This window comes from Equus przewalskii, chromosome 26 (genome assembly GCF_037783145.1).
Source record: "Equus przewalskii isolate Varuska chromosome 26, EquPr2, whole genome shotgun sequence".
In the NCBI taxonomy this organism is placed as follows: Eukaryota; Metazoa; Chordata; class Mammalia; order Perissodactyla; family Equidae; genus Equus; species Equus przewalskii.
Window position 1 is genome coordinate 10194077 of NC_091856.1, and position 19005 is coordinate 10213081.

At 38.5% G+C, this 19005-nt stretch overlaps 1 pseudogene; it reads right to left on the reverse strand.

Moving 5' to 3' along the window:
• Nucleotides 1-10395: 10395 nt before the first annotated feature.
• On the reverse strand, nucleotides 10396-11246 carry LOC139079732 (WD repeat domain phosphoinositide-interacting protein 3 pseudogene; annotated as a pseudogene).
• Nucleotides 11247-19005: the final 7759 nt, after the last annotated feature.

The window sequence follows — 19005 nt, forward strand, 5'->3', positions numbered from 1 at the left end:
AGAACATCTTTTCTCATTTGAGATGTGTTTATATTTTGCGGGAAACATTCACGTCATGCTGATATTGATATCATTGAGTCACTGTTACTGATGTCTACATCCTCAACCTTAATTATTACCTCAGCTTCCTGTGGACCCTCCGTAAATCTCTCAGTCTGTGAGGCCCCTGATTTGTCATCTTATAATATCACTTTTTGGCATACCACACATCACAAAATCATAATAGTGTAGTCACTGTAATCTTCACACAGCAGGGCTCTCAGAACATTGCAGTAGAGGGCTGATTCTCTATTTTCTTCCCTGTGTCTCACAGATGGCCCACTCTGTCCCATACTGCCCCCAAACCATCCCAATCAGTCTGCTCTGCCTCATGATCTAGCCACATGGGTCCATAAGAATTCTGACTTCAAGTTCAAGGTAGCAAATGGATTTACTTTCCTTTCAAAATCCTGTTAAAATGTTAGTAAGCAGAGAATAATCTATTTAAAGCTCCAATCTGAGAATGGAGCCCTCAGTGATCAGAGGTACTGAGGAATTTTTATAAGATAGAAAGCAGTATGGATTGTTTTGTTTGATAAATCAGAGCAGAGAAAGCGAATAGTCCAAAACACAAATAAAGAAAATCTGTAGTTGAAGAGGAAGCTGTGGACACAGAACTGAACTGGGTCATGATGCCAAAGTCCAAGTAATTAGGGAACTGTTGTCAGAAGAGCCAGGTGAGCTGTCTTACCTTTCCAGCTCTAATGCGCATGCACGCGCGCGCACGCGCGCGCGCGCACACACACACACACACACACACACACACACACTAGGCTACAGTCGTGATCTTCCTTCTCAAACAAAGGCATTCTGCCAAGGAAAACTAGAATCTTTAATAAGGGTGTTTCTGCCCCAGAGTTAAAATCTTCTTTAAGGTGCCCTGACTGTGTTATTCCATTCACACAAATCAGGACAGGCTGACAAACCCTGTCATCACTCCACGCAGTCTCAGCAGGGAACGTCTGCGTTTGCTGTTGCCTCTGCTTGGTATGTGCTTCACATGGCTTTCTTGTTTCTTCTTTTAGGCCTCTGTGCTAACTGCCATCTTCTTGTAAAGGCTTCCATGACCAACATGTAAAATAGTCACATATCTTTGTCTATTCACAGCATTCTCTATCCCCCTTATTCTGCTTTTTCACTGCCTGTTTTTTTTTTTTTTTTTCAGGAAGATTAGCCCTGAGCTAACATCTGCCGCCAGTCCTCCTCTTTTTGCTGAGGAAGCCTGGCCCTGAGCTAACATCCGTGCCCATCTTCCTCTACTTTATATGTGGGATGCCTGCCACAGCATGTTGTGCCAAGGAGTGCCATGTCAGCACCCTGGATCCAAACTGGTGAACCCCGGGCCACCAAGAAGCGGAACTTGCGAACTTAACCGCTGCACCACCGGGCCGGCCCCATGCCTGTTGTTTTTATTCATTTGTTTACCAGATGTCTCTCTCTACTGAAATATCAACTTCATAAGTTCAGAGACTTGGCTTGGTTCACCGTGGATTTCCCAGTGTTTATGACCGTATCTGGCGTTTAGTAGGCATTCAACAAACATTTATTGAATGTATGAATGAATTAACTCAGGAATATGAGAAGAAAACTCAAGATGCCCACTGTCCAGCAGTTAAAGAAAGGAAAAGGTCTAAATTAGTGTAGGAATTCACAGAATCCTGAGAATAGTGTCTTCATGAAAACTGGATTCCATTAAACACACAGCATTCAAAAGCAACTGGAAGCCCTTAATATTTTGAAGGTGTATATAGTTCTTATGCCCATCAGATAAAGCAAAAGCATTTAGAATATCCAGAAATAACAAAGAGATACATGCGAGAGCATCATAGCCCAAATATGAACCAAAATAAAATGTATCGTGATTTTGAACAAAAAAGAGAATGAAATGAAAGAGACTCTATTTGATTTTCATGCTTAGGATATTCAGCCTCAATAGTACAGTTTAATGTCGTCAAATTGTTGACTCTCTTACTACTCCCTGACTGTGTGACCCAGACTTCCAGGGCAAGGAGGACTTTCTAAGCAGTAGCTGAGCAGACTGTGCCATTCTCAGGCCAAACTACAGAGCCTCCAGTGGAGGCATCTTTGTCCTTCCTTAGTCCATGGTTTCTTTGAGAACCATACTGCCAGTACGTAGTCACCAGCCACAGGCGGCTTTTAAATTTAAGGGGAATTAAAATTACGTAAAGTTAAATATTTCTTTTCTAGTTCTATTAGCCACATTTCAAGTGCTCGATAGCACATGTGGCTAGTGACTGCTGTTGAATGAATGAATGAATGAATAAATGAATAAATAAATAAATAAACTTGAACAGCAAAGAAATGAAACATTTTCATCATCACAGAAACTCCTATTGTTCCAACAAGTGATGGAGACCAGTAGAAAAAAAAAGAGAGAAGATAGGCAATTTTGCGTCTTAATGTTTACATGGAGTTGGGGAAGCAACAGGTCTGCAGTTGTAACCACAGGACCAGTTTAAACTGACCCCATCTTATCAGTGACAGAATGTTAAAGTTCTCTTCCGGGGGCATGGAGCCAAACTCCAAGTCACATGGCTGGAGCTCAGGAGCGCAGAGGAGACAATTTTGACCCGAAATCAAAGATTTGACCTGGAACCAAAGATTCTCCCTCCCACAGAACCAAAGGACTGAGACCTGACTGGAACTCAAAAGCCGAACTCTCTTCAGAAGAGAGGGGTCTGTTGTCGGGGAAGATCCCGTGGTAAAGCCCCTTTCCACACCTCGCGCCATAAATGTTTCAAGTTCTTCCAATTGAAACCTGTGCTGCCAGTGCTTCTGTATACCAGCCTGCCCCTCCTGATCCCTTAGATTTTACCTCAAACCCTGTATTGGGGAGACAGATTTGAGAGCCCTGACTCCTGTCTCCTTGCCAACAGACCTTGCATAAAGCCTTTTCTTTTCTCAAAAGCTGGTGCCATGGCATTGGTTTCTACGCATGTCGGCTAGGGGGTCCTTGCCTGGTAACACAGTTGCCAATAATTTCCCAGGCAGGAAGACTTGAATACATGTTTACACAAAACCACAAACCTGTCTCGCGTTTGTTTCACACCCCTCAAATTCCTGCTAGGAATCTAGGCCCATTTTCCTGCTTGCTTCCTTTGTGGAGTCATTTTAATATGGCTAGGAAATAACTTTCTGTCTCTGTTCTCTTTTTGGTGGTGACGTTTGATAATGCAAAATCTGCTGGATGTCCTTCCAAGTATTTTGCAAAACAGCAAGCAAGCTTCTGTGATCAAAACTATGGTAAAAGCCTCATTTTGTTATCTCTTATTTCTGCTACCTTGTACTTTCTTTTTTGAATTTTGGAGGAGCCTTCAGATTGATAGATTTAATTATTTCTAAAATGCAATTGGAACTTGAAAATTCTAGCTTATTTGATTATCAACTTTATTTCTCATCAACGTCACATTTCTTTCTCTATGGGAAATCACAATATTTGGTTCTATATTGAACAACATTTGCATGATCATAATTTTGTAAAGGCAGATTATTGATGATTTTAAAAGTTAAGCCATAGAAAACATTGAATATGATTATAACTATAAAAGGGACTGTGAAGTCAGGTCGGTAGCTTGAAATCAGCCACAGAAATAAAATGCTACCATCAGCCTCCCCTTCCCCAACAATGAGTCAGTTTATTAGCAAACCACTGGATATGAGGTTCTGCAAATTTATGATTTCATTATTTAAATTGTAGGAATCAAGGGATAATGATGACAAAAACAGAAATAGAGATTTATATAGATTACTTAGAGCTATAAATGAAACCAATAGAAGAACTAATAATATGAATAACAAAATTAGTGGGGAAGAAGTAGTTTAAACAAATTAAATTCCTAATCTTTCATAGGCAAAGTTGGTTACCATTTAAAATTGATATATTGGGAAAAACAGATACAGCATATTATTTTAAAAATTGTGCTAACAGAAGGTTTGGGGAAAGGAGGATAGAAAAATATCTTTTTTTTTCGTTTAATGTTGCTTCATACTGTTTGAACTCTTAGTATGTACCTATGTTACTTTAATAAATGTAAAATTTCCAAAATAAAACAAATGCTAACTACCACATTTGGAGGACCTTGCTCCTCCAAACCTTCCAGAGGAATAAATGCTTTGTTATTGAACTTATACTCTTGGGGGAAAATAAAGGAAACAAAAGCATTTATTAGGCACCTACCATGTGTACTATCCTAGGAGTTTCTACATTGATGAATTCCTAATCTGTTAAATCCTCTTGTGTCCCTGTGCAATAGGTATTACACAGGAGCACTCTTAGAATTTACCAATCTGAAGCAAGAAGGGGTATATTTGGGGCAGAAATGTTGGTACAGTCCCTACAATGTCTGGGATACCCAATGTCATCTGTGTATAAAACCAACTTTGTTAGTGATGTCAGGATTGGAACTACATTTCTCCTCAAAGATCCCTTCATTTTTGTTAAAAAATAAAGACTGTGAAATGGAGACAGAAAGGGAAAATAAATTATTCTTTGATCGTGCTTTCTTGGCCACAGGTGGGCAAGCAGATTGACCTGTCCATCCAAACTGAGTAATTCCTCACTCCTTCACTTTTTGTTTATGACTTTATTTCTTCATCCTTGGCAGGAGCAGAGAGTAAATCAAGGCATTTCTTGGCTGAAAGGCAGAGTAAAACAGCTGTGACCCTTGAGATATTGTTTACTTTACTGCCTCCCGATACACACTCAGTCACTTTTGCTGGACATGCTTGATGGCTTTCGTTCATACAGTTGGCTGTTCCGTCTGTTCCACCAATTGATGAAGAGGCAGAGAGTGGCTGCTCTAAGCTACATTTATTAGTTCATTCATTAAACATTTATGAGCACCCACCATCTGCCAGATACTGAGATGGTTACAAATAGGAACAAATCAGGACCTTACCCTTAAGGTGCTAACAGTCCAGTAAGGGAAGACAGGCATATGACTACTAATCATTATACAGTGGAGGTAAGTGTTAGAAGAGGTATGAATGAAATAACATGAGAACACAGAAAAGATTGACTAATCTGCAAAGGAGAAAGGTGGAGGAAGGCAAGATGCAGGAAGGTTTACATACAGTGATATTGAAATTATACCCTTGTGGTAGGCAATGGCCAGGCTGGTAGAAGCCTTCATGAAACACTAAGAAATGAAACCCAGAAATCAAAAACTGGGACACAGTTATAAGGCCATGAAGGGTAGTAGATTGAATGGATGTAATGATACTCCACCCAGGTCACCCCTTTAGGATCAAAGCCCTCAACCCCACTGCCAGTAGTGTTACCTACTGAAGGCTCAAAGCTGAGTCTTTTCCCTGGAAATTGCCTTCTTCCAAAGGGGTCCCTTCACCCACAGTTACGCCTTCATTGGCAGAGGCTTCCTGATTTATCAATTTAGGGATGCAAAAACCTTACTGCCTTGCCTCGGATGGAGGGTAATTCTGGTGGGTCATCTGAGTTCCAGAGTTTTCCATACGCGGTAGGCCAAAAAATGAACCCCCAAAGATATCAAGTCCAAATACCCCTGGAAACGTAAATCTTATTTTATATGGAAACAAAGTCTTCACAGATGTGATTAAATTAATTAAGAGTTTAGTGATTGAGAGATTACCCTGGATTATCAGGGTGGGCTCTAAATGCAATCACATGAGGAGAAGGTGATGTGAAGACAGAGGCAGAAATTGGAGTAATGCAGTTGCAAGCGAAAGAATGCCAGCAATCATAGGAAAAGGCCAGGAATGGATTTTTCCCCTAGAGCCTCAGGAAGGAGTGTAGACGTATAAATACCTTGATTTGGGCTCAGTGATACTGATTTAAGGCTTCCGGCCTCTAAAACTGTGAGAGAAAATACGTTGTCTTAAGCGACCCAGTTTATGGCAATTTGTTAAGCAGACATGGGAAATTAATATAGCATGGGATCACCTGAGGCCTTAGCTGTACATGCATCTCAGTTCAGCTTCTCCCTTGGCTCAACCCTGTGAAACAAATTAGGCCTAGTCTAAGTAGTCATTCTCCTAGATCCTCCAGTTTAGACCAGCCTTTTTTGATCTGGCCTTGCTCGACGCTATAGGCTAAATAAGAATTGTCAGGAAGAGGAACAGAGGTCAGGCAGAGAACAACATGTGTAAAGTGCATGAAAGAATGTGTTTGGACAAGTTCTGGGCATTTAGGGCATATATGTTATGGTGAACCTCACGATGAAGCTGCTCTCAGGGGCTCCTTATAGCCTGATTGCCTACTTTGTTTCTGGCTTCTACCAAACCCAGATCTGACACTAGAACAGTGAGCCCACCTCATGCAAGGCTTTACATTTTATGCTCAGGTGTTCAGACATTATCCCCAAAGCAGTGGGAGGACAGTGAAGGACTGTTTGCTGGGGAGTAACATCATCAGATTTGTGTATTTTGAGATCAGTTGGCTGCAGTGCACAAACAGGAGTGAAGGAAAGAAGAGCAGAGTAACAGGGTAACAAGGGTACCAAGATGACAGGAGCAAAGGGAAACAAGGTCACATGAACTTGGTATATTGTTTCCTAACAGCTGTGTTGAGTTAGTGCTGACCTTGAGCCCCATAACTAAGTGTTGTGAGGTTAACAATGTGAGAAGACGGCAATAGTTCTGAGGACAACATACCCTTGATCGTGGCTGGCAGAAAGCTGTAGGGACCTGGATCTTATTGCTGGGTTTGAATCCCAGCTCTGCCACTTACTCACGATACATATTTAAGCAAGTTTTACGAACTATGTCTGCATTTTTCTCATCTACACTAATGATACCTATCTTATGGAGTTATGAGGATTAAGTGCATTGATATAAAGAAAGCTCTTAGAAGAATGCCTGGCACATAGCAAATGCTTAATAATGTTAGTTAGTATCAGTCCAGCAGTTTCCTCAAACGTTTTATAGTGAGAAGAGCTGGTTTTCATTTATCAGAGCCCTAGGATGTCAGTGAGGAGAAAGGAATGTATTTATGAAAGTTGCTGATTAAAGTTGGAAAAGATACACTGCTACCAGGGACTTCACCCGTGTCCACCCCCAGCCTCAACTTAGTCCTACTCCTTCCTCACTGAGAATAACAAGCTGGCAAGGAACTCCCAAATGCTCAGAACTAAAAGGGGCACCCGCAGTTATCTTCGTAAACCACTCATCCAAGGCTAGGCTCCTATGACAGCCTGCCTCATCCTTTGGTTCCAGCATTGGACTTGAACACCTCCAGCAATGGGAGACTCACACCATCCCCATCCTCACAAAGCCCACAGTTTACTGGAGGGCACAGAAATAAACTAATAATTATATACACATATAACAGCATAATAAATGGAAGCAACTTGAGGGTGCTATGGGAGTGAAGAGGCAGGAAGGACTAATTTACTTGGGGCAAGTAGGCAAGGTTTCACCAAGACAATTACACCTGTGATGAATCTAACAGGATGGAGCTTTTCTTACCAGGCAGAGAAGCTGGGGACATGCATTTGACACAGAAGGAACAGCCAACAAAGGCACAGAGTCTGAAAAGATCTCAACTTGTTTGGAAAATCTTGACAGTTGGAACTTAGCTTGAGGAGTGGTAGGGGTGGAGGAGTGAGAAGAAGGGACAGAAGTTGGAGCAGGGGAAGTAGGTTGTAAATCCTTCACAGCAGTGCTAAGATCTTTACAACTACCCTGAAAGCAAAGGAAGACTTTGAAGACCCCTACGAAGAAGAGAAACATAATCAGATTGGTGGTTTCAAAAATCTTTGTGATGCTGCTATGGATGAAAGAGGGCAGGACTACTGCAAAGCCTCCTGGACATAAAAGTGAAGCCTCTTTAAGACACAAAATTTAAAACCAGTGATAATGCAAATATCTTAATTTTTAAAATGCAAAATCCAAGGTTTAATGTAATTAAATGGTTTCCTTGGGATAGTGCATATAATCAAAGAGCTTTTTATTCAGGGATTTTTCTGTTTACTTATATTTTATTTATGTTTGTTTTATCCAGAATACTATTGTATGGACATGGAAGTTCAGAAGACATGCTTGACTTTTAGCCCAAAACGAATAGAGAAGTGAAAAGATCAAACTAAGAAAACTATTTGTCCTTTTTTTCTTGATGTGAATGTCTAGAAAACAAAGTTTATATTGTTTGAAAAGTATTGCTCTAGCAATCTCTACAAATGTTTCCGTTCCTGTGAAAAATCAGTGTGCGTTACTCAACATATGTGCTCATTAGTCTCTACTAGTTTGAGCTGAGGGTTAGTCTGAGAAAATTTCCCAATAGAATAATAAGTGCTAAAATGTCACTTCCTAAAACTGAGACTTTTATTTCACAAAAGGAAATTTAAAGCACAAGTTTGGGTTAAAAACAAAACCAAAACCTAATCAAAATGCAATATATTTTGAAAGTGAAATGCATTACTAGTGTTTCACAGATTTTTTTTCCCTGAAGTTATAAGGTATTAAAATAAAATTGAGTGCTTTCCTGTTAAAAGTTGGTTGCATGTTTATAGTAAAGCACTGACAATTAAAGAAAAGTATAAAGGAGAAAATAAAAATTATTCGTAAAGGCAGGACCTGGAAATAACTATCCTAAATATTTCACACACTCTTTTCCATGCACACACATATATAATATTATGTATTTATCACTTATTTCTATTCATTTAAATTATGCCGTGAGCATTTTCCTATAATATTGAATGTTCTCAGAAAAGAATATTTTAATAGCTGTATAATATTGCATCATAAGGCTATTTCATAAATTATGCAACTATTAACTTACAATTGGGCATTTAGGTTGCTTCTAATTTTTTTATATTTTAAGAACTCTGCAATGTTCATGTTCATTCTTGTGCGTGAATCATTCTTCACATCTCCATGTCTCTGGTGACTTCCTAAGGGTAGAATCCTAGAATTGGAATTGTTGGGTCAAAGTGTAAGTTGCATTTTTAAAGCTTTTGCCACTATTGCCAAATTGCTTTTGGGGCAGGTTTTACTAATTTGTGGCTGCACCAGGAGTGCATAGCTTGATAGGCAAAACATGGTATATAATTAATAATTCCTTATTGAATGTGAAGTGGGGATATTTTCATAACACTTATTGGAAAACTATAATCTGTGAGTTGTTTTTCTATGTCTTATTAGAAATTAGATTATACTCTTGATCATGCTGCCAATGGGAGCCCATTAAGGACACTTTGGTTAGGATCAAGACCACAAAGTCTGTAATTACCATATTATGCTTATGCTTCAGTCTCGAGCCCATAACTTGTTGTTACCCAATGTTAAAAAAATATAATGTGCCTTTCATTCCCAAAATGTCAGTGTGCAGCTCTTCTTATACATATTGAGGAGAGAAAAAGATGGCAAGAAAGGTAAGTAGCAATACAGACTGACTAAAGCATTATGTTCAACACCAACAGAAAGCACTCTGTCTCAGGTATCCCTTTGTTGAAAGAGATGCTGAATATTTTCCTTCATGTGCTCTAAATTGAATGCTTAATTTTTAAAGTCTATGCATTACTTTGCTCCCTATACATGACAGAGACATTTAGTTTTAACCCTGAAAAAGCTGACTCTCCTCTTTTAGGAGATCCAGCCACATCCCCTGGGAAGACTGGCTCCTTCTGTCAGTGATACTGCAAAGCTCTGGGCTCACCGGGTGGGTCTGGTGTTTTACATCAGTTCTAATAACTCCAGCACAGAAACAGGGCATAGCAGCAGGCAGCACATGCGCACACATAATCAAACAATGTTACAGGCATGGAAACGATAACAACATTGAATTTATAGAAGGGGAAATGTCCACATCGTGTTTTCTAGCATAGTTGTGTCTTTTTTCTTCATGTTTACATTGGGAAGGGATTTTTCTCATTTTCTAAGTCAGGCTGCTGGTATCATTATTCTATTTAAATGTACTGTAAGAACTAACATTTGCACATTTGTTCATTTCTTCACTGTAGACTCGGTAAAAATTGTTTTGTTGCCAAAAACAAATCTCAATTTGTTCATCCTTTTCTCAACCCAGTTCCTAGGATTGTATGGAGTCCCTCCAAATTTTAGATGCAAAGGATGCAGTGGAACTGCTAAAGCTAAACTTCACAGTTGAATTAAAAGATAACAACCCAATAGTAAGGCATGATTTGTTCAAAGTCACTGAAGTATCTACTTATGCCTTGGTAATTATTCTTTTCTTTTAATCCTGGAAATGGGAAACCTTCCTTAGGAAAGCAAATGACCACATACGGCTTCGAGTCCAAGGGTCATTGGGGCAGTCCCTCCGATCCTGTTACCCACAAGGTCCTCAGTGTGCCAGCACCAGCCCCAGAGGAGTCTGAGGCAGTCAGTGCTTCAATGGGGTGGTCAGGGTGGGTGTTGATGGCACACACTTGTGAAGAACCGCAGCTTATCATCGGTCATTTCTAGAAACTGCGCATAGACATCCCGGGTGCACTCCTGCTTGAAGTTGAATAGAAATATGTACAATAGCTGCCTTCTGCACAAATTGAAATGACAGCAGTTGACTCTGTTCCAAAAGCACAAGCGCATGGAGAGCCTAAGGGAGACTGAAATTGGGAAAAATCCATTTGGAACTAAAGTATTTTGGAAGAAAATTGGCTGACACCAAACTAGACTCCTTACTCCTCTTTGGCAGCAAAATTGTGCACTGTGCCATGGTCACTAGATACACAGATGAGGGAAACATCTTGACTGAAGTTAATGCAATAAATATTTACTGCTTGAGATCGTCTTCATAGTTCTTGGATTAAATGCCCTGATGAAGTAGCAAATATTCTTATAAGAGTCCCTTTTTCAGATTGTAATTCTTGTTCCTTACAGGTTGAAAGCAATGCAGCTCAGGACACCCTCCTCTGTGGGAATGTTCACAGGGAGCTTGTTGGTGCTGGCCAAGCCCATAAGCCACATGTGAATCCTGTATGTACTAGGAAGGAATTGCTACTATCATGACAAAAGACACAAAGGCCTTTAGGGTTCTAGCCCGTTTCAAAGACATGCAACTGAGGGGGATTGTGTGTGCATGTAAACACCTCAGTCATAGTGTCCAAAATGACCTCAATTCTATCACACCTCAATTTGACTTCCTTGACTTCTGTAGAAAAATCTGTTCAGTAAGTCTTCTTTCTCAGATCATTCAAGATCGTCGTTTTATTGAGAGAGTATTTTGGCTTTTCTCTACCACCAGCTAAAGCTAAATAGTTTCAGTGACATGCTGCTCGGGGAGACCTGGAGGTAGGACCAGGCCGCCTGGGCGTCCAAAGTGCATGCACACCAGGGAGCCCTCTGAGGGCCAGTGCATCCGCCTGGCAGCACGGGCAGGGCAGGGCTACATGTTTTTTATTACTGTTCTTTTACTTACATATTAGAAAATGTAATGTTATTGATATGTAAATTCTATTGAAAGTAAGATGATTTGGTTCAAGACAATTCCAATGGAATTTTTGAGATTGTGTCAGAATGATCATAATGTTCACCTGAAAGAACAATTATTTGAGACTAACGAAGAAAATATTGAAAAGACATAACAAAGGAGTATTTGCCCTACACAGTAAAAAAAACAATGCTTTATATAAAGCAGCAATAATTGGTGTGATGTGATGTGAGCTTAGGAAGAGACAAGACAATGGAAAGAATAGAAAGTCAAGAAACAGACCTATGTAAATATAAATAATTTAGAGGACAAAAATGGTGTTGCTTGAGATCTGTAGAGAAAGATTTTGAATAACTAGTAAAGGTCACTAATAGAACAAAAAGCTAATCATTGCACCAAAATAACTTCTAGATTGCTGAGAGGTTTTAATATTTCTTTAAAAACCCACAAAAACATTACTGGAAAGAACTTCTTAAGCAAATATGTCACTAAATTCAGAAACAATAAAGAGAGGTGACAGATTTGACTGAGAAAAAGAGTACTCAGAATCAAAATTTAATGAAAAAGGGAGAAAAATCTTTTTTTGTTATAGTCATAATATACATAAAAGGTTGCTGAAATCCAATAAGAGAGAGATGAAAAAATAGAGGAATGAGACTATCACAAAGAAGACATATAAGTGCTCATAAAGGAAAAAAATCTTTGCATATATATGACAAATATTGAATAGTCATAAAGTATATAAAAATTTTCTATAATTCAATAAGAAAAGGAAGAAGAAAGAAGTACTATATCACAAAGAAGATATATAAATGGTCAAGAAATACATAAAAATTTCAACTCTAGCAGAAAAACAATTGCAAATGAACAAGTTTTCACCTACCAAACTGAACAAAGATTTTTAAGGAATAGTAATAACTAGTGTTCTTATGGGCATTTTCTTAGTCTGTTCTGGCTGCTAGAACAAAAATATCTCAAAGTGGGTGGCTTCAACTAGAAACGTTTATTTTTCATAGTTCTAGAGGCTGGGAAGTTCAAGATCAAGTTGCTGGCAGACAATTTCTGGTGAGAACCTGCTAATCTGAGGACCGGGTTTATAGACAGCCATCTCCTTGCTGTGTTCTTTCATTTCAGACAGGGTGGGGGAGCTATCCGGGGTCTCTTTTAAAAGGGCACTCACTAATCTCATTCATGAGCGCTTCACCCTCATGACTAGTCATCTCCCAAAGACCCCACTTCCAATTACCAACACATCAGCGATTAGGGTTCAACATATGAATTTGAGGGGGACACAAACATCCAGTCTTATCACACCAGGTAAAGAACCACAACCAGCTGAGCTTAAGGCAAAGGGAATACAAAATGGGTAGTGAAAGAAGGTAGTTATTTATATCAGCTACAACCACGTGGCCAGTTACAGAACTGAGGGCTGTAACTGTCTTAAGGATGCTTCCCTATTCTGTTATGAATATGTTTGTATGTGTGCATCAAATATCTTTGTTTTCCTATCATTCCTCCATCACGCAATATAAGATAAACATATTGACTTTTTATCATAGTGTTCAGGTATTGTTAATTTTTCATCATAATATTTGGGTTAAATGGTATCAGGGAGAAGAGTAAACGTTACCCAAGTTCTTTATGTCCTCTTCTGGGCAAAGGGTTAGTGGGTTTTCGATTGTATGCAGGATAGTTTTATCGTGTTTGGTGGAATTATAACCTTGTTATTGGTTTTATTTAGAGATTAAGCATGGTTTAAAGACATGGATATGAGTGCCAAGTTGAGAAGGGGTAAGTTTGTTATAGTTAAGTATTTTTTGTTTTGTTTTTTGTTTTTATTGAGGTATCATTGATGTACAACATTGTATTAGTTACAGGTGTACAACATAATGATTTGATATTTGTACATATTGCAAAATGGTGACCTCAGTAAGTCTGGTTAACATCCATCCATCATCATGTTTAGTAACAAATTTTTTTTTGTGATAAGAACTTTTAAGATTACTCTCTTAGCAACTTTGAAATATGCGATACAATATTATTAACTATAGTCGCCATTATATACCCATGACTTATTTATATTATAACTTAAAGTTTGTACCTTTTGCCTTCCTTCACCCATTTTGTGCACCCTCCACCTTGGCAACCAACAGTCTGTTCTCTTTATCTGTGAGCTTGGTTTTTGTTTTCGTTTTTTCAAATTCCACATATAAGTGAGAGCATATGCTATTTGTCTTTCTCTGACTTATTTCACTTAGTATAATACCCTCAAGTCCATCCATATTGCCACAAATGGCAAGATTTCATCTTTTTTTATGGCTGGATAGCATCTTTATCCATTCATTCATTGAAGCAAACTTAGCCATATCTTGACTATTATAAATAATGCTGCAATGAACATGGGGGTGCAGATATCTTTTCGAGTTTATGATTTGGTTTTCTTCGGATAAATAACCAGAAGTGAAATTGCTGGATCTTATGGTGATCTACTTTTAATTTTTTGAGGAATCTCCATACTGTTTTCCACAAGGGCTATATCAATTTACGTTCCCACCTACAGTACACAAAGATTCCCTTTTCTCTACATCCTCCACTTGTTATTTCTTGTCTTTTTGATAATAGCCATTTTAACAGGTGTGAGGTGCTATCTCATTGTGGTTTTGATTTGCATTTTCCTGATGATTAGGGATGTTGACCCTCTTTTCATGTACCTGTTGGCCTTCTGTATGTCTTCTTTGGAAAATTGTCTATTCAAATCCTGTGCCTTTTTCTTTTTGTTTTTTTGGTGAAGAAGATTAGCCCTGAGCTAACATCTGTGCCAATCTTCCTCTATTTTATATGTGGGTTGCCACCTCAGCATGGCTGAAGAGTGGTGTAGGTCTGTGGGCAGAACCTGTGAACCCAGCTTGCCAAAGAAAAGCACTCTGAACTTAACCACTATGCCATGGGGCGGGCCCCACCTGTGGCCATTTTTTTAATCAGATTGATTTTTTGCTATTGAGTTGTATGAGTTCTTTATCTGTTTGGATATCAACCCCTTATCAGATACATGATTTGTAAATATTTTCTCCCAATCAAGTAGGTTGCCTTTTCATTTATTGATGGTTTCCTTTGCAGTGCAGAAGCTTTCTAGTTTGGTGTAATTCCACTTGTTTATTTTTGCTTTTGTTGCCTCTGCTTTTGTTGTCAAATCTGAAAAATCATTGCGACGGCAGATGTCAAGGAGCTTACAGCTTATGTTTTCTTCTAGATTTATGGTTTTAGGGTTTACATTGAAGTCTTTAAAAAATTTTGAGTTAACTTTTGTGTATCATATAAGACAGTCGTCCAATTTCATTCTTTTGCATGGGGTTGTCCAGTTTTCCCAATGCCATTTATTGAAGAGGCTGTCCTTTCCTCATTGCATACTCTTGGTTCCTTTGTTGTAAATTAATTGACCATATATTCATGGTTTATTTCTGGGCTCTCTATACTTTTCCATACTGTTTTGATTCCTGTAGCTTTGTAACATAATTTGAAATCAGAGAGCATGATTCCTCCAGTTTTGTTCTTCTTTCTCAAGATTGCTTCGGCTATTCGGATCTTTTGTAGTTCCACGCCAATTGTAGGACTGTTTGTTCTATTTCTGTGAAAAATGCCTTTGCAATTTTGATAGAGATTGCACTGAACTTGTAGATTGCTTTGGGTAGTATAGACATTTTAACAATATTAATTCTTCCAGTCTATGAGCATGGAAGATCTTTTTATTTATTTGTGTCTTCTTAAATTTCTTTCACCAATGTCTTACAGTTTTTGGTGTACAGGTCTTTCATCACCTTGGTTAAATTTATTCCCAGGTATTTTATTCTTTTTTGATGCAATTGTTAAGGGGATTGTTTTCTTAATTTCTCTTTTTGCTAGTTCATTATTAGTGTATAGAAATGCAACAGATTTCTATATATTGATTTTGTATCCTGCAACTTTACTGAATTCACTTATTCTAATATTTTTTTGGTGGAGTCTTTAGGGTTTTTTATACTTAATATCATGTCATCTGCAAATAGAGACAATTTTACTTCTTCCTTTCCAATTTGGATGCGTTTTGTTTCTTTTTTCTTTTCTTTTTTTTTTTTTGCCTAATTTTTCTGGCTAGACCTTCCAATACTATGTTGAATAAAAGTGGTGAGAGTGGGTGTGATAGTTAAGTTTCATGTCAACTTGACTGGATCAGGGGATGCCCTGAGTGAACATTATTTCTGCATGTGCCTGTGAGGGTGTTTCTGGATGAGATTAGCATTTGATTTGTGGATTCCGTAAAGTACATTGCCCTCCCGATAAGGGGGGGGCATCATTTAATCCAGTGAGAGCCTGAATAGAACAAAAAGGCAGAAGAAGGAGCAATTTTCCCCTTTTTCTGCCTCATTGTTTGTGCTGGGATTTTTCCTCCCTTCTCCTTCCCAGAGCCTGGGATTTACCTCACCTCCCCTGGTTCTCAGGACTTCGATTCAGATTAAATTACACCACCAGCTTTCCTGGGCCTCTAGTTTACAGATGGCAGATTGTGGAACTTCTCAGTCTCCGTAATTGTATGAGCCAATTCCTTACAATAAGTCTCCTTTCATATTCTATTGGTTCTGTTTCTCTGGAGAAGCCAAACTAATACAGACACCATAAATAGTTATTCTCTTGCACTGCTAGTAAATTGCTACAGTCTTTCTGGAAGGGAATTTGGAAGTGTGCTTCGAAAGCTTTCAAAATAACCGTGCTTTTTGAGATAACAATTCTACGTCTAGTAAGTTCTCTATTAGAAGTATCCATGGGTGAATTTACAGATTTCTCCACACACATGGACATTTCAGTATAGTTTAGAAAACTAAAAAACTGGACAGAACTTAAATATCTAATCACTGGAGATTTGTCTAGGGAATTATTCACCCTTCAAAGCTATACTATGAGGGCTATTTTTTGACAGAGAAGGGTATGCTTGTATTAGTCTTATGCAACATGAAGTTATAAAATAGAATATACTTATGATGCCATTTTTATACATAATTTTCTGACACTTACAAATGTGCATTCGTACAGGGAATGGAGTTCTGTTTAAAGTCAAGGGTGTGGAAGAGGAGAGAACGATGGTGGGAGTCATCTCAGAAAAGAAAGCTGAGTCTATAAAGGCCACTGGTTCTAATAACTGTCTCCAAAGGAGTTAAGGAAAAAAGGTCAGGAACTATATTTTAGAAGCTACTTTAAAACCTCAGACCGTCTGTCATTTACCCTTTTCAAAAACTGCCTTGCTATTTCCTGTGGTAATCATTCCTTTATTTAACAAATATTTTTTGAGCACCTATTATGTCCCAGGCACTATTTTAGGTACTAGGGCAGGAGCAGTAAGGAAAACAGAAAAAGTCATTGCTCTCATATTAGCACATTCAAATTCACAGTAATAGATATAAAACAATTGATATATAATGTGTGAGGGAGTAATAAGTGCTATGAAAACAAAATAAAGCAGAGTGAAGAAATAGAGAACACAGACTCTTTGATTAGTTGGCATTTGAATAAAGACCCAGAGGAAGCGAGGGAGGGTGTTTGGTGGCTTGGGACCAGCAAGGAGATCCAAGAACCTGGAATGGAGTAAGGTAAAAGAAGAACGTAAGAGATAAAATAAAAGAGGTAATTTGGGGCCATATAACATAATGAGATTAAGGTTAACAAGGAAATTCTTAAATTATGAAAACTTGTGTCCAAGTTCTACAAGAAAGCAAGGAGCTAGACGAATTCTATATGACTTTTCAGCTGGTCTAAGGGGAAGAGAACCCCCGAGGGCAAAGACTAGCAACAGTTGAACAAAACAAGGTGAATATTTGGGGTATGAAAGGTATATGGAGGCAGCTTGGAGCTAAGAAGATGGGGCTGGGGTTTCCTTGAAACCCAAAATGGTTGAGAAATAATTTGCATGATACATCTATTTTTAAATGAAAGTTTATTTTTGAAAATGTGTTAGAAAATGTCAATGGATGTTCTCACTGGGTAACCAAGCATGAAAAAATGAATATCCTCCAGTTCACTTCTTTAGTTAGTTTCCTTGCTCTTCTTTTAAAGAATATGTATATAGAGGCTTGCAATGGCTTGCTATAGTGAAAATGAGTAATTTGAATTTTTCTCCTGGACTCAGAAATGATCCAGATTATTTGGCAGCTTGACTTGTTCCAGTTTGCACTGCATTTGCATTTTAATACAATGTCAATGGATACAACTATCTTCTTTGAACATTTTATTCCTTTCCTTTACAGAGTAGTTATTCTGATCAGAGGATAAAATAACAACTTAAAATAAATTCTCTGATGGAAATCAGACCAATCAATTGAAATAAATTTAAAAAGAAACCCTACCTCAGGATGTATGTGTAACAAAGTGAAATGATATACTCCTGCTGTTTCAGGAAAGATGAATTACTATGAATGCTGCCTAAATAAGAGAGGAACCTTCAAAGTATTGGTGTCTGAAAAAACACAGAGCTTAACCAAGGGAGGAAATACTCAAATTATATAGATGGACTATGTCCTTTTAACCGTCAATGCCTTAAGAAGATTGTACATTTATTTTTCAATTCATAAAATATTATTGTATAAATATTCTGTTCCAGGGACTGTCGTAGGCACAGGTTAACTCAGTTCAGTTGGGAAGGATGGCTAGTGAACTATATTATAAACATGATGAAAGAAGTAAGCACACTGGGGTGGGGCGAATTACTGTAGAAACATGGAAAAGACTGGAGAATTGAAAAGCTTCTTGAAAGAGATATTGCTGGGAAATCCTGAAAATTGGGATTTGAAGGATGGTACAGTAGAAAGATTCTTGGAAAGGGGTCAGGGGATCTATCTTCTGGTATACACTCTGCCATTAACTAAAACTTGTGACTTGAAAGGTGATGGGAATCATGCATAAAGGGAGGAGATAGGAAAAGCAAGGATGCTATGAAAGCAGGGAATGCTTGACACAAGCTGAGTGGAAAAGACTGAGGACCTTGAGGCGTATAGCTACCGCCCTTGACTAGCTCTGTCTGGGTTACTGCTTATCCTGGGTTTCTTGGACGCAAGTGAGGCAGTGCTAGCAACTTCAGTATCTTTCCTGCACATCCTTTATTGTCAGTGGACTTTTTCAACTCCTCTCCAACAATTTCTGAAAACAAATGTGATCTAATCCACTGATTTTCAATGGGTGGTCCCAGAATCTCCTGCAACACAACCACTCAGGGGCCTTACTGAAAATGCAGGCCCATGGATACTGAATCAGAATATCTGAGGCTGAAGTCAGGAGATCTGTATTTTAACACCCTTATTAGGTGATTTGTTTACATCAGCTCATTCTGGTCCACCCATTCCATCTTCCCTGCCATCCGAAGAAATTGGTGCCACACTTGCACCTCCAAACAGGGACATTGTGGGGACTGAAAACTAAGGCTCTCAATTCCCCATTGTGTGGGTTTTCCACTCCATTGTGTAATTTCCATTTCTGATCCAGCAATTTAAACTTATTTAGTGTTTCCAGAAATAGCGTGGAGAAATTCTTAAGTTGGTAAGAAGCCAAGTAGGAAGTGAAGT